The sequence below is a fragment of the Corapipo altera genome, unplaced genomic scaffold (genome assembly GCF_003945725.1).
Source record: "Corapipo altera isolate COAL_440 unplaced genomic scaffold, ASM394572v1 255, whole genome shotgun sequence".
In the NCBI taxonomy this organism is placed as follows: Eukaryota; Metazoa; Chordata; class Aves; order Passeriformes; family Pipridae; genus Corapipo; species Corapipo altera.
Window position 1 is genome coordinate 1,579,163 of NW_020884929.1, and position 16,761 is coordinate 1,595,923.

The 16,761-nt window shown below is 40.8% G+C and overlaps 1 protein-coding gene across 12 annotated transcripts in view; it reads left to right on the forward strand.

Annotated features, from left to right (window-relative positions):
• Nucleotides 1–16,761, forward strand: part of LOC113954467 (bifunctional heparan sulfate N-deacetylase/N-sulfotransferase 3-like) — a 213,435-nt gene that overhangs the window by 138,224 nt on the left and 58,450 nt on the right. The window contains exon 1 of one of the 12 annotated variants that reach the window (XR_003530212.1): nt 12,219–12,238. The exons of the other annotated variants lie outside the window; for them this stretch is intronic. The gene's annotated coding sequence lies outside the window, so the exon portion shown is untranslated. Of the gene's footprint in view, nt 1–12,218; nt 12,239–16,761 lie in introns of those variants that run through there. 12 annotated transcript variants of the gene reach the window in all.

Below are 16,761 nucleotides of genomic sequence, written 5' to 3' on the forward strand. Positions count from 1 at the left end.
AACATTTTTTGTGATACGTAAGCTATAGCCAGTAGCTAATGCAATGCCAGATTTCCTCTATCTAAGGTACCACTGAGCTTGGTTCCATACAGCTCAGTCAATAATGTTAAATATGTCTCTGTTGATGCTGCACACTGTTCTTTTGTGTCTCTTTAAGAAAGGATTATTGACAGCAGAACAGGAGGGTAGTTATTCTGGTCCACCTACACCATGTCTGTTCCAGAGCATCACCAGCTCCCCCTTCCCAGTACAGCCGTGCTCTGTCAGACATCCCAGTCATGGACTCGGAGGAGGATGGAAATTGTGCCATTGAAAAGGAAATCAGCAAAGATGGTCTTTCACCAGTTGCTGTTTATGTCACTCTGGTTTTAATTCTCAGACAAGTCCTAGCTCTGGAAAGTTCTAAAAAGCATTTTATTTTCTTTCCCTCTTCTCTTTTTTTCTGACATTTGTCTCTTCCATTTTACTTTATGTAAGAAAGAACAAATCCTGTCCCCAGCTGGACCTAGGAAAAGACCTGGGACCAAAATTCTGGCTTGTACAGGGAGTAGTGGGGATTCCTGATGGAGCACTGGGGGGCTAATTGTTTTTTGCTGCTGAGATGCATAATGAAGTAGCAAATGTTGAATATTCCATGGAGGGCACTGAGATTGCTCCTGGTGAGGCTGGTAAGGGAGTGGGAGGGTTCAGCTGAAGTTTTGCTGTTTGTTTTGTGCCACACTCAGGTGTGACACACAACCTTTCTGCCTTGTCATGCATCTCTTCCCATTATCAATCCTCTGGGGCAGGACTGTTTCTCCTGTGCTTGGCTAGGATTTGGAATAAAGCTTTCCTGAGGGATCTGCAGAAGGCACTGTAATTCAAATCATCAGTGCTGAGAAGGGAGTTATGTAGGAATGGCTGTGCCAGGCAGGTGCACTAAATGGAGCTCAGCACCTCCTGCGTGCAGGCAGGAGAATGAAGAGGTTTCATCCCATGCTGCAGTCTCCTCTCAGGTCTCTAGACATCCTTTTGATTATGATCAAAGCATAACATACAGTTATATGATTTCTCTGTGCATAACTGAAATCCGGTTGGGTTAATCCCTGTTAATGTCTGTAGCATATCTTACCTGAATGTTTGAGATTATTTTGGATAAACTCTGCATTTTGTCAAGGGTAAATACATGGGAATGTGTGCAGCAGTCACTGTTTCCCAAAACATGTGACATTTTCTACAGATGGCTCTGTTAGGGAGAAATGTTAAGCCTTAAGATTTTCTTTCTCCTGAGGGAAAAAAACTTAAAATATCTTTCTACTGTCCAAAGCACTACACAGCCTGAAAAATAGACAACAATAATGAATTGTTCCATTCAATAACATACTGTAATAATCAAGGACAGATCTGATTACTAAGCCTTTCACTTTTTGAAGTGGAAGTTCCTTATTAACATAGGAGTCTGCTCTAAAAACTGTTTCACAACTTCTGAGTGATGTATTGTAGAAGAAGAGCATCGCAGATCTCCCGAGCAGGTACAGCTTAATTTAACTCTGGTGGCTGTTCAGGAATGCACAGTGATGAAGTGTGTAAAGGAGTTCAAGTCCCTTCCTTTTATATGATACAGAAAATGTTTCATTGCCATATAAAAGGCCCGTTTCAGGGCTGTTGTTTCAGCTCCTTTACAATACGCCTGTGGCACAAGGGCAGGTTTGGGCTCCTTGGAGACAGTTTGTTTCCCCCTTAATAATTGCTGACACCACAAGGCAAAAGTGTCCCTGCCAAGTACTCTTAGGGATCAGACTTAATTCCCAAATCCTTTCTAGGGTAGCAGCTTCCGAACTGTGTGGTGGCTCTTGGAGGTGATGAGCCAATGAGACCGTGTCTGACAGGAATTCTTCCTCCTCCATCAGACCTATCCCATACAGTCAGAGTCAGGTTCTCAGTCTGTCTAGGAGGCTCTTTGGAAAGGTGGGATCTCTTTTTCAGCCCAGCACTGCAAGACAGCCTAGACAGCTTGTGAGTAAAAGGTTAAGAATTAAGAAAGGCAATAAAAGCTGTGGTAAAATGTGGAAAAGTTTAAAAATACTTTCCCACATGGTTTCTACTTTAAAATTGTCTGTGTACTTAGTTTTAGAATTTTGGGGTGTGCTTCATTGACAAAAGTACTTTTTTCTTTTAAACATTCTCCGAATTGAGACAAGTTCATTATTTCAGGCCAGGTAACAGTTGCCTTTTGTTTGAGGAGTTATGGACCCCTGTGTCATAACAGTCCTTAGACAACTTGATGCACACTAACTTAATATTTTCAATATGGATCTCCTTTTATTTTAATACTGTCTTTAAAAAATGGGGATTTCTTCAGCCTCTACCAGTTATTGTGGTGGCTGCCCTAGGTTGGAGGCATTTATCTTCACTGAATTAAGAAAGTGCTTCCACCTTCAAGAGCAAAGTGACAGAAAGGAGCTCTCAGCATCTCTGGTTCCAGTAAAGAAAACAAGCAAATAGAAACAAAGACAGTTCCACTTACAGAACAACTGTTCCTAAGACGTGAATAAAACTGTTTGAATTTCCAGTAATGTATATATAACATATTCCTGTCGTCTGCAGCATATTGGTAGGAAACCTTAAACAGCAGATGTTCCGTGGGACTTCTACACTGAAGTCCAACCTATATAGGAGACAGAACTTATAATGAGACATAATGTAGTTGTGAGACAAGACTCAGAGGCAATTTCCTGCAAGAGAGTGTGAGATTTAATCACTTTGGGCTACTTCTGCAGCTACTGCTGAGGCACCTTAGTTACTCTGTCAGAGAGGGAGAGGCTTGTCAAGATTGTAAGCAAACGGAATTGCTGCCAGCCATTTACTCACAGACAACAGATGATTCTCACAGACCATTTGTTTTATTTCAGTGCATTTCGTCTTGTGCTTTGCTGTCTCTGTAAAATCCACGGCCTTTTATGTTAGGACAACAGGACATTAGCAATTATGGCTGCTAAATCGCTACACACACAAGCAAAGCCCCCTCTCTGCCACGTTACTCATCAGCTCAGTTGGTTATTATCTCTATCAGTTCTAAAAGTTTTGATTCTAATGGCTTTAATTACCTCAGGGAAGTCATTTTGCAGTTCTCGATTGATAAAAGTAGTTGTTCAGCTACTTGAAGTAGCCAGTCTTGTAAATATTAGGCCCAATTAGCATTCTTGTTGTCAGCCTTAGCCAACACTGTGCAGCAGAGTGAAGGAAAAGCGATCCCTGGCAGATGATCAGCCAGGTAATTACTCAGGTAGTTCCTGGGCAGTCATTCCTAGTCCAAAGGCAGGGCATGGAATGTCTACCCAGCAGCCCTTGGACCATCCTGCCAACCTCCATGCTGTGCAGTGGCTGCCACTCCTCACCAACATTTATCCAGCCTTCCCCATCCTGTTGAGATTATTTGCAGCCCACAGGCCCCATCTGATTTCTGGGTTGATTGCACAGATTGTAACTCAGGGCAGATTTGGCAGAGGGAGGTAAGGCAAGGAGAGACAGATGGGGGAGAATGTCATTGACCCAGTTGCCTTGCCTGAACTAGGTGGAAAATGATATCCTTGTCCCATCACTCTCCACAAATCAAACAAATTTAGTATTCCTATATGAGGTCTGTGGCATGATTTCCACCGCCCAGGGATGAGTGTTTCTGAGGCAAATGCCATTCTCTGTAATCATTTGCAGCAAGCCTCCCTGTCACCACCTTTGAGTTTCCTTCCCAGTACCTCCAGCCAAGCATCTTTCCCAGCTCTAGAAGTGGGTAAGGGATGTAAAATGGTTTTATTGAAACACCACAGCTATTATCAAGAGCATGACCATATTCCAGGTGACTAGCAACCTGCAGACCGCTTAGTCTTAGCCAGGGCCATATCATAAAGGAGAATAAAAAACGGAAAAATGTTAGGTTTCCATGGCAGTGCATCGGGAATATCATCACCAGTTTCAGTGCAGACCATGTGGGAAGGAGGAAAATATGGTCTAAAGGATTATGGCTAGAGAAAGGAGGGAGGGTGGGTGGCATGGAGACCCCATTTGCCAGAAAACATGAGACACCACATTTTCCTTTTAAAGCAATAATTTTCATGAGAAACTTCAGCTCTCAGAGATTTGTTCTCAGAGATGTAAATGTGCATTAAGAATGTGGGGGCAGCATTCAAATGCAGAAATCAAAGTCCCCAAAATGGAGGGAAATCGGTGGTGGCAAAGGGCTATTGAGTTGGCAGGGTATCCATATTTTATCAAGGTAGGGTTTTGTGATTGATTCTTTTTTTTCTTTCATTTTTAACAAAGGAAAGGAAATGCTATTACAATAATTCACACTCAGAAGTGTATTTTCCCCGTTGCATTTAATGCAATTTCATTAAGTTAGCACAGTCCAAATTAAAATGTGAACAGTATACTTGTTTAATATATCAAAAGCAAATTAAGTCTGGATTTGAAAAGATGTTAAAGCTTTTCTTTCATAAAATAAAATTAGTTCTAATTTGTCTCTGAAGTTTAAACTGAAATGAATTTATTGTTGAAATATAAACCAATAGCTTAATCCAAGCTTAATATAGTTAACAGTGAGGAAACTTCATAAGGTTCAAATGAATATTGTTATTATGCTTACAAGCTGAGGGAAAAATTAGCAGAGCACTGCTGAAATTACTAAAGCTACAATGGGTAACCCCTTTGAAGTTTATGGCCATGGGAGAGGCCAGGAAAAGGGAAATAAATACACAGAAAACGTTCATCTTTTTGGTAAACTTACACAGATAAATTTTTCCAGGTGTTTAAAGTGGGACATGAATATTTTGAGGACGTTATCTGAGGTCCAGTATGGGGTGTAAATACTGACTAGCACTGCAGTGATGTCTTATCTGAGGGTGATACATTCTCTCTTCCAGTGTTTGCATTCTTCTGTTTCTGTTCTTCATAGCGTGTAATGAATGAGTTTACCGAGCCTAATGTGCACACAATTGGCAAACACAGTATATAAGCATTTGTCTAAATGGCTGAAAACCAATTTTGAGTTTGGAAATGTGACTATTTGTTCAAGAAGGTAATTCAGTTTTAATGGAAAACCACCATACAGGCCGTCAAAACCAAATGACAGAATACAAAGGGAAACCATCAGACACCTAAACAAGCAGCCTGGTTTAGAAAATGCTGAAATGTGATCATTAGGTCACTCTGTTGGGCAGCTAATGCTGAATTTAATCCTAAATTTTAGGCATCTGTTTTTTTGAAAGGTTTGCTCTCTCAGCCTCAGTTTTTCTTTTGGTGAAGTTGGAGTAGGGCTACTTCCTCTCCTTACAGAGATGGTCACAGGATTGCTTCTTTTCACACTGCTTTGTATGTGGAAAGTCCTATAAAAGCATTATCTGAACATTCCAGAGAGCTCTAGTGTTATCCTATCACCCACTCACAAAGCCAAGTAATGGATAATTGGGTTCCTACTTACCTTCACTGGAGAAGAGATTTCTCATTTAACTCTATCCATAGAAAGATTAGTAGTCCTTGTTGCTCCAGGAGAATAAAGTTGCACAGGACAGGAGAAGTGAATAATAGTGAGTGTAAAGCCATGGTTGTAAACCCGTAGATCTGTTGCAATGAAGAAGTTTCAGAGGATGAAATATCCTCTCTCACTTTTATGGTCATACTTGGAATTCAGTACATGGAGACACATTACTCTGGGTCACGTGAAGCAGAGTAAAACAGCCCATTAATTGCATCAGAAGTTGACTTCATATATTCACACCTGTCATGTGAAGACAGATGGAGACTCTCCTGTCAGAGCACAGCCAGTGGAAAGGCAGCTGGAGCTCACCGTGCCTTCCATGACCTCTTTGGGTTAATAAGCACCACTTATTGTACCCATCAAAGATTATCCTTGGTTGGTGTGGTTGGTTTGTTACAGCACTGATGTGTTTGCTGGGTGCACACAAGATTTTTTACCACATTAAACTTCTATTTCAATGCAATCCACTTTTTCTTTTTAACTTTGTAAAAATTTGGCCAAAGAGGAATGTTGGAAATTAAGTTTTGTTTTATGCATATGCCAAGGTCACAATCACGTGCACAGAGGTGAGGAGCTGTTAACTCCTTTCGTTGCCATGGCCCATGACACAACTGAACAGGTATTCCCACTGGGAGTTTCTGATGTTGCTATCAGCAGGTACTAGACCTAACTTTAAAAAAAATAATGTTTTCTGAAGACCCAGAGATGGCTTATTCTCTGCCTCTCTCAGGCAGAATTTTGTTGCAAGAGATTAATTAGTTCTGCAACTCTTGCTGCTTTCTTTGTCATCTTTTATCTGGGAAGCACATGGAAAAAGCCTTAGCCAGCTTCCAGACAAGGTTAGTGCTTTTCAGCTGTGCTGTGACAGAGCCTAAGAATGTTTTTTTCCACAGCTGCACAATATTTCTAAACTATTCTCTGTATTTATCTGCAGTGACCTTCCAAAAGTAACCTGCCCTTATGGCTACAAAGCTTAATTACTGTAATCTTGCTTTAGTTTTGCTTCCACGGGGGTGTCTGTGCTCTAGAGCAGCATTTATCAGCACACTCATTCCTTGGAATAAACTGATGTGGTGGGTTCCCACAGGGTGCTGTCTGCCTGCAGTGTGTCAGGTAGACTGGAACTTGCCCTGTTAATTTTTAAAAGCTGTAACAGAGAGGCAATATTACATTGCAAGGCCACCCTTCTGCAGCACCTCCCTAAAAGTTCTCATTGTTTTGATACTTTCCATATTTCTCAGGTTTCCACTGTCCTTGCTGGAGCAACCAGTTCCCTGTTGCTGCAGGAATGTCAAAAAAGTGATATTCTTCTGGATATTTCTGTCTATTTTGAAATCACTGGAGGGAAACATTTCAGATTATGTCCCCACAGACCCAGCTGGACTTCTCTAAAGACCTGGGGTTTTTTTCCTTCCTCCTTTCCAGGTCTTTCCTTTGCAGCCACTCCCCTGCATTGTTTACCAGTTTTAAAATAATCCTTGTCAGTCTCTGAAGTGCAACCAAACTATTTTTTTCCGTGGCATAATAGCAAACCCTTAAATAACTGGTATATTGTATTGGTGATGAGAACAGAAAGCATTTACATAGAGAACAGCTTGCCAAACCCAGCAATTTCTTCTACAGTCAAGAGAAAAATAAAGCCTCTTGATTCTCCTAGCACAGATTTTAATTATTATTTGATATAAATACTTTCAAGAAGACTGTAGGAAAAACATTGCTTGTAATCATCTCATAATGGAAGAACATTGGTATGGGTCAGGCAATGTCAGGAAGGATGGGGATATATATATATATATATATATATCAGTAGACTGCAAAGGTCAGCAAGGTAGAAAATACATACAGGATGTGGCCTGTTTAATAGCCATGGTTAGGGACAAGTAGTCAAATTTAGGCTTTACATTGCCATTACCACAGATGTCTGAGCCTTGCTAGGGAAAAATAAGCATGTTTTATCCACCAGGTACAAGTGTGAACCAGTTCCTGATTTCCAAACCTCCCAGGATTGAATTATACTGCTGTTTTTCAGTAGTAAACTTTTCAAATTTATGAACCAGGCAAGCTTAAACGACACTGTAAAGGAAATAAATGAGATATTTTTCCAATTAAACAAAATTACTTCTTTAAGTCATTGTTTTAAGAGATCTGTCATTGTGTTGCAAGGGTGGAGAGGAGGATGCTTCATCATAAAGAAATACTAAAAAAAGCTGCAATTTGGAGAAGGGGAAAAAGAACATTAATAAAATTTGTAGGTGGTACTGAGATGACAGGTGCTATAAACACTACAGGAATAGAGACATAATAGAACAAAATAGTGCCTACTGAGACAAGGATATGCAGTGGAAATGCAAAATGAGAATCAACTTGAAAAAAATGCAGAGAGGCGTCTCCTGGGGAAATGACTCCTGAGCGCACGCGTTCAATGAGCAGGAGAAAATGGGGAAATGGTAGTGATTAAAGAGACCCCGGGGTGAGGCTTGTCAGAGAGTCAGACAGCAGCAGCAGGATGATCTGGATAAAGGAAGGGGCAGTTTTAGGATACATCACGTTCCCAGTGTGGTCTCTCTCTGGTCAGGGCACTGGTGCAGAGTTTCGGTGTTGGGGCTGACTGATGTCAGGAGCAGTTGGTTCTGGGTTTCTGTGCTGCCTGGGAGGCCTTTTTCTGCTTTACTGCAGCCCTGAGTTTCACACCTGCTGGTTGATGAAAATAGAGATTAATTTCTCGTGATGTGACACACAACAACAAGTTTCCTAATTACTATTTTCAATCAAATCGTCGTGATTTTCCTATGAGAAGAGGAATAATTAAGAGAAGTAGAGGCCTGAACTGCATTGCTTTTAAGTGTATTCAGTTAGTGCTTCAGTCTGGGAGGAGAGCAATCATTTCTCTTTGTCTTCTGATGGAAAACTTCCTCCTTCCTCCTCACTTCACGATTTTTAGGAATAAAATTTTAGTGTTATAAACGAGAAATTGTCTCAATAGTAAAGAATTGCAATCACCAGTATTCTCATGCAAGACCAAGGCTGACATGCACTGATTCACTATAAAGGGTTGGATGCACAAGCACCAGATCCATGCCTTTATACCAACAGACTCCCTGGTCTCCAGTGGAAAAGAAATCAGGTTACAAATGGAGTTAAAGAACCACTCAAATGTCATCCCAGCACTTTATTTTCAACCCTTGCAGTGGTTGGGCAATCCTGGGCCAAAGGCTGTTAAAATGCATTAGGTCAGGGGGGTACTTGAGCATGTGCCTAATGCTGAACATGAGTCTGTGTTGGACTCTGGGTGATGATCTGCTGCATTGAGGGCTCATCCATGGAGTGATCACCTGCAGCTTCACAAGGAGCATCCAGGGAAAAACAGACATCAACAACCTGCCCAAATAAAAATCTGCCACCTCAAAAAATGTGTTTCTGTTCCTCGACAAAAAGTTTGCAGTCTCTTTCAGAGGAAGTAAAAAGCAATTTAAATACCACCTGTGACTAGTGGTTTCTTAAGCTTACAAAGTGCAGAAAAAATGAGTTATGTAAACATTTAATTTTTGCTTTTATTCTTCACCTGGGGCTGTCACAGCCCAAATGATACCAGGGAGCCTGTTCCACTGAGCTTGGCAAAGATGTTACTCATCAGGAAGTTCAAGGCCAGTGCTCAGAGTTCTGAGAGCTGCATGTCCTTATCTCTAACTTGTGCTCAGTTTTTATCCTGCAGTGAAAAAGAGCCTGTCTGCACCTCCAGTTTATGGTTTTTTTCTTTCTTTGTTTCACGCTGGGGCGAAAAAAGAGGCTCCAACCCAAATTTTAGTCCCAGGTATCTTGATCTAAATCTCTGCCACAATAAGTGGAGTCACTTTGGAAGAATATCTTTCCATGGTGTTGTCCCGTTATGGATTTATGCTTCCCTGCCATTTGTGTCACTCGTCCCACCACGTGTCCTGTGATGTCTGTCACTCACAGAAGGAGAACAGCAGCTCCCTGTATATCCTGAGTGAGCAACATGACATTCAGTGGATTTTTAATTAGATAATGCAGTTCATGGAAGAGCTGTGAGCCACAGCTGATAAGTGAATGTAAAGTACAGCCCTTGCTCTTTTAATCCCGCCTGCTTATTTTACATGAGAACAGAGTCTTTGGAAGTGCCATACTGGAAGCTCATTATACAAGAGGAATAAAATTGAGCTCCTTGTTTTTATGTTACTTTTGTTGGAGGCACATCCCATATAGGGATCTCAACTCTAAAGAAGCCTTAATGTAAAAGAAGGAAACAATGGGATCAGTGACAAGCCTAATTGGCTTTTTCAGATGTTTAAAACATGAGGCCAGCACATTCATGCATGTGATGTACATGAGAAGAGTTTCTGGTAGAGCTATGGGAAGGATCTTCTAATGGCACACGGAATATGTGTGGATTTCCAGGGTTTGGTTTCAGGCTAAGACATGAAGTTATAGTAAATAGCCCACAGTAGTTATTAATTCCAGTAGAACAAGGAGCATGATGCATCAGCAGTGGTGGTGGTGAGTTTTGCTCTAGTCCACAGGAGAGGTGGACAGCAGTGTAATGTTGTCCCTAATGAATTAATTTGTCTGGTACCCACTTGGTTTCCCCAACAGCCTCTGCCGTATCTCCCTGTCAGCAGAGATTCTTACTTGAACCACCACATTTCTTTTTTCTTGCTGGTTTTTTGTATCCTGAGCACATTTCTGGAGCTTCGTTGTACCCTGATTGCTTTGTGTGTGCTGGTTTGCAGCTTACCTTGAGAAAGGTTTGTTTACTGTTGCAGAGTAGCCTCCAAATTTAAGCCACCACAGCCCCGACAAACATTAATTTCACTTGCCAGTGTTTACTTTTAATTTTTCTTGGTTTTCCGTATCAAGTTCCCTTAGTATAACAGTACTTGAGCAGTGGGGAGTTTGACATTTGCTCGCTGGCACACAGAAATTCCAATCAACTTCAGTGGATTTTAGATTTACAGTTGCCATAGGGAAGAATCAGATGCAGCAAAGGTGGTTCAAATTGTAAGCAAATCAGTTATTCGATAATATCCCACTCTTTATTCTCAAACACAGTTATTCTGACTGCAGTTTGGGTGCAGGAGCATAGCATTTGGGAAAATATGACTGTGTGCTATTTGAAAACAGTGACTTGGAAGCAGACATATATATTCATTCTTTTATCCATCAGGACAGTTTAATTAGATTGAGGTGTACTTTTTAATGAGGTTCCTTGCCACATAATTGGTTAACAGACCACATTGGTGAGTTTGTTTGATTAATGGGGAAAAAAACTTCATTACTTAAACCAAGCTGTGTCCTGGGTGCTCCCTGAGCAGTGCCTGAAGTGCTGAGTTGGATCCAGCAATCCTGAGAAAGGTCACAAACCCATTTCCAGAGCCCTGGTCTGAAGCCTGTTAGAAATTCTGCTCCACTCTGCTTTTATTGCACATTAGTTTTAATAGGATATTATTGGTTTGTGAATACCCTTTTCCCAGATGCTGCTACAATGTAGTTTTTATTGCATAGCAGTTTTAATGTGATTTTACTGCTTTATAAATACACTTTTCGCCATTCTTGCCTTGCTACCATGGCTGTACCAATATGTTTGCACATTAACATTACTGCTGTCTTAAAATCAAGGTTAAAGCAATCACAGTAAGGCTTTGCAGAAGGAATGATAATTGAAAATGCACCTAGCAGGATGCTCTTGATATTCTATAAACAAACAAAGCAGAATCTTTATTCATTATTTATCACTTGTTCTTTGTGACATTTCTTTACAAGATGTATCTTTTTCCTTTCACAGAGCTGAGCCAAAACATATGTCGGGCCAGATGCATACATTTACCTCTCTTCCTTTTCTCCCACCCTGAATCACAATCAATTTGATTTTCCCCCAAGTATGTTTTCCTTATGAATTTATCATATTTGCAGAGTGTACCACACAGAGATTTTTAAATATTGGCACAAGGATTTGGTGCCTTAATGTTCTATTGGTGCTCTGGTGTTCCAAGATGTATTAAAAAATGTCTATCAGTCAAATTTTCTGACACAAAATGTTAGGCTTCTGGGTAGAAATAATCTGGATCTCCTGACTTAAACACCTGTGTCCCCCATGGTTGTGGTTTAGTGTTCTCTTTGCAACTGATAGGCTGGAGAGCACCTCTTTTCAGAAGATACAGGTGCACAGTCCTGTTTTTACAGTTTTATTCATATTTGTGAAGTAGTTCCAACTCTTTTGCATCTCTATTAACAGCTGTAGATATTTGCCTCTGGTCATCATGGGTTTGAATCTTTATGTCTTTAGCAAGTCATATGAATTTTCTGTACTGTAACCTGCAATTTGTGCTGGTGTCTATCTATTCCTCATTTATTCCATCCCTAGATTTAGAAATAGGCTTTGTTTTTATTGTTGCCTCTGTTTCTGTACTGAACCAGAAGTTGCCTGAAGTTCTCTTCCTTCTTCACGGTATGGTTTTGATTTTAAATGAATTTTATTCACATTCTTCTGCATGAATTGTCTTCACATTCCATCTCTGTCATATTTTCTCCTGGTTTGGAAGGTTAACCCCTTTGAAGTACAGATGTGTGTGTGTTTTGGTTGGAATGCTTCTCTGTTCTCTCAAGCTGGACCTGGAAGGGTCAAGATCCCTGTTCCTCAGACAACACCCAGTGTCCAGTGATTTATCCAACGCCCTCCATCATCTCCAAGCCACAGCAGACTTATTCCAAGTGGGCTGTGGTACCTTTTCTGTCAGAAAGACCCTTACTGAAGTCAGTGGAAAAGTGCCTGCTGACTTGAATAAGGTCTGTGTTTAAATTTATTTTTGGAACACCAAACTGTTTTCTTTTTACCTGCCTTAAAAAAAACAAAAAAGATAAATGATCTTTCAGAACAAAATTGTTTTCATGTTCTTTTTTCTCTTTCTTTTATTGCATTTGATAGGGATACAGCTTTGCAATTCTGTGCAGAGCAGTGTCTCCCTGTCCTTTGCTCTTTCTTGCATCGTGCAGCACGCTGGCATAATTCAATAAGGTTCTGCTATGTACATATCTTCTGATCTGCCAAGAAACTAATTTAATTCCAAATTAACTGCTCTCAAAAGTATTTTTTTCCTTCTTCATTTTAACACATTGCAAGGCTACAAGTAACTGTAGTCCAATTTTAATGAGAACAGTTGAAAAGATACCATAGATAAATGTTAGCACACGTCAGAGCATCTTAATTTCTGAGGCTGTGATTCTGACTTAGGGCCAGCTTTGGGTGTTGCCAGGTAGGCAGGAGAGGATCCCAGGAATAGGGATGCTTCAAGGTTTAGTGAGGAAGGAGGGCGTTACTGAGATCCCATCCACATTCATAAATTCTGTCCAGAACCCCACCCCACTGATCTTCCCCTGAGCTTCCTTAACCCACAGTCCTCCAACTTCTTGGATCCTCCCACTTCATCCACTTCAGTTATGTTGTCCTTAATTTTACCTGCACTGCTTGGAAGCATTACAGTTACTCCAGCCAGGTTTCTTTGCCTGCCCTCGGTGTGTTTGTATTTATCCCTTCCCTGATATTTGCATTCTCCAGTAGACACAGCCAGGTTTGTCCTGTGTTTGTCAAGCAGTTACCAAAGTGAAGGGCTTCAATGTCAAGGGCTTACAGGAAATAATTTTGGCAATAAATATTAGGATAAAATGTTCAAATATTTCAACACCGAGATTTTTTTGTTAACTCTAACCTCGTTATGAGCTTAAACACGAGCATTTCAGCAAGCTTTTACTCAAAGGTTCGCTGTCATATTCAGTAGGGGTGAGGCCAAACAACTAAGGCATCCACACACAACTTCATTGGAATGGTCACGTGTTCTGTTTTGGTGTTCTGCAAAATCCAACATTCCATCAAGTTGGAAAGGTAGAATTTTATACTGTGCAATAAAGGAAATATCACCGTGCACATCCTTATTAGCACATGAATATAAGAACTGATTTAAGTTCTATGCGTAGCGTGAAAGTACATGGGATATTGAACAGAAATAAAGTTAGTATTTCCTAAATCTTTCTATACTGACCTTAGCTCTGAGTTGTATATTTCAGAATCAAACCTATACCTGTCAGCTGGTTTGTATCTTAAGTAGAGTACACATCCCTGTGTCTATATTAAAAATAAACCCAAAAGAAATAGCTTTTTGACCTTGAGTGAATTATTTCGAACTGGCTTAGAGAAAGCAGGAGGAGTTATTTCACAGCAGCATCCCCATGTGTACTGCTTCCACGGATTTCCCCCCAAACAGTGACATGAAATAAATTATTTTTAATGAGATATATAGCTCCATGGATGTGAACAGAGACTCTCTTATGTATTCATCATAACAAAACCCTGGAACTTTGCAGGAATTTCCCTTTTTGAAGTGGACTGTTCTTCAGGCTGCTCTTGAATATAGGTCAAGTATCAACCAGAAGAAAAGACTGAGCAGCTTCAAGTTATGTATTATTTACATATTTACATTTATGTGTTATGGAGGTCAAGAGAAGAATAATAAATCTCTTCATTTTTTTACTCTTCCCTCAAATTCTTCAAAGGGAGGAGAAAATAGGATTTGGGGTTGGTTATGGTTTTCTGTGTTTGGGTTGTTTCCACTGACTGTGATTTAGTCTGATTGCTTCTGCCTACAGTGGATTGAAACTAAGGCAAAGCTTCATTAGCATCACGACATGTACTTGTGCTTAAGTTCCATAATTCTTTCAGGTCTGACAAAAGAAAAGACATGCTTTTTTGGTCACAGGGATAGAAAACTAATTAAGTTTTCTTTGAAAATGACGGCAAGCTTCTCTGAAATGAGATTTTTATTTTTTTTTTCCCAGCTTTGAATTATTTCCAATTCTGGTATAGTCTAAAAGTTACAGACCAAGAAGACTGAACCAAGCAGAGCAGAACATTCTTGTAAGAACATCTACTGTGCCTCAGAGATTTGTTTGTATATCTGAGGGTAACATATTTTGTACTTACTCTGGCCCCAGCATCACAGACTGCATTTAAAGCAAAGCAACTTGTAAAACTCCGAGGCTGCCAAGGTTGGCTAGAGCTGTCACAGAAACCCATCCAGTGGTACCTGAGAGCAGAGAGGCTGTATGGCTGCTCACCCAGCACCACTCTAAATTCAAGTGTGAGTTAGAAACACCGGGGTTTGGGCTTTGATCATACCAGCTCTCAGCAGGGTGAAGGGCTCTGCAGCCAAAGACCTGCAGGTTGTGTATTCCTGCACTCTGAAGCATAAATAAACTGCAGGAAGCACCACAGGTAATTAGCCTCTAAAAACGCCATTAGGAAAAAAAAGAGAGAAAAGTTTGATGATTTTCTAGGGCTCAACCCTGCAGTAACTATGGCAATATTGTCATTTAAATCACCTTTTTTTTTGCTTTGTTGAAAAAGGTCTATGGGAGGAAGATAATAATGTAAGAAAAGGTAAAGCATATATGAGGAGAACTAATTTGTCCTCAAGGAAGCCAAGCAAGTCAAACAATTATCTCACAGTGACTTTTGAGAATCTACAAAAGTGGAGTTTAAGGTATTTGTGACAGAACACCCACAGAGCTGCAGCAAGTGTAGAGTAAATCCTTTGGTTTTACAGAACCGCTGAAGGCTGAGGTTGGAAGGCACCTCTGGGGGTCACCTTGTCCAGCCCCCCTGCTCAAGCAGGGTCACCCACAGCAGGCTGCCCAGGTCCTTGAACATCTCCAAGCATGGAGACTCCACAGCCTCTCTGAGCACCCTCTGCCAGTGCTCAGTCACCCTCAGAGTGAGAAAGTGTTTTCTGATGCTCAGAGGGAACCTCCCATGTTTCAGTGTGTGCCCATTGCCTCTGATCCCTTGGACACTGTTTATAGACAGGTGTGTCTCAGATGAGGCAATTTGTGTGTCAAAGAACTGGAGGAAGAGATTAGGAGCAAAAATTAATCTGCCTTATTGGTGGCCCAAGTGTGATAGACAGAGAGAACCATAGCAGCATTTCCATCCAGTACAATTCCTGTGTAGCTCTCACAGCTCACAAGGGTCAGTTTGGATTCCCTCACTTCAAGATTACCCCTATCAATCCCTTCACCCAGCCTGTCCCAGCAGTACAGTCCAGCTTCACTCAACAGATCCAGTGTCACTGGGTCCCTGCTGTTCTGGACTTTGCTTAATCTTGTTGCTTTATGACCCTTTACATCTGTGTCCAAGCTTTGTATTTTTGAGTCTTACTGCCTTCATTTAAAAGAGGAATAGAGAATGTAGCAATATATCTTGCTGCTTGGAAATCCCACAAAGGAAAACTTATTTCTTGTAGAAGTAAATGAAATTCAGCAGCAACATGGATGTAGGCTCTGCTCATTCTCAAAAGAAATCTCGTCCTGGATTTCTCCCATTGGAGGAGATATTGAAAATGAGCCTTTAAGACTTGATCTTCAGTCTCATGGACTGACTGGAGTACAGGAAAGGTTTCATTATGCAGGAATATTTGGATAAGGCTTCGTAGATGTTTTTTAGCCACTTGACACAACAGGTAGTCTTTCTTTTGTGCACTACACTGTGTAAAAGCTACAAAAGAATGAGGAAAGTTCTGGGAATTTGTGGGGGGGGGGGGGAGGAGCTCATTTTTCATCTGAAAGTGGTGAGGGACAGCAAAATGCAAACTTTGTGAAGAAGATGATACTGAAGCACCTGATGTTTTTATTCACTTTCATTTAGCAAGGTGCCAGTAACTATTACAAATGTTGGAGAAGTGCACATTATGAAGCACAAAAGGGGCATTTTTGAACAAAGACACATTATGCCGATAATGTTCCTGCCTTGTAATAGGATCAAAGAAAAGGTCGTGTGTTTTTTGATGAACAAGTGCAGAAGTCCTTCACCTCAATCAGGAGAGGCTGATTGATGAGTCCTGGAGACAAAGTAGTTGAGGAAGGGTTTGAGGATATTTTCCAGGAAATGGCACCGTTTTCTGAGTACCAGCTTTCGTATCTGAAAGTTAGCAATAAACACAAGCATGCAGATCACTGTCAAGGTGGTTGCATCACTTTGTTCTTAGCTCAGCAATAGTTTTCAAGGCTCTTTTCAATAGTTTTAGTTTGGAAAGGAATAAATAGTATCAGATGCTGTGACTTTAAAAACTCATCATTGCAAGCACAGAGGCCTTTCCGGTGTGTGTCCTTTTTCTTGTACTTTATCCATCATATCCCCATCTGTGAGACTGTGCTGTTACACACAGTCCCTTGGAGGGGGGAGCAGA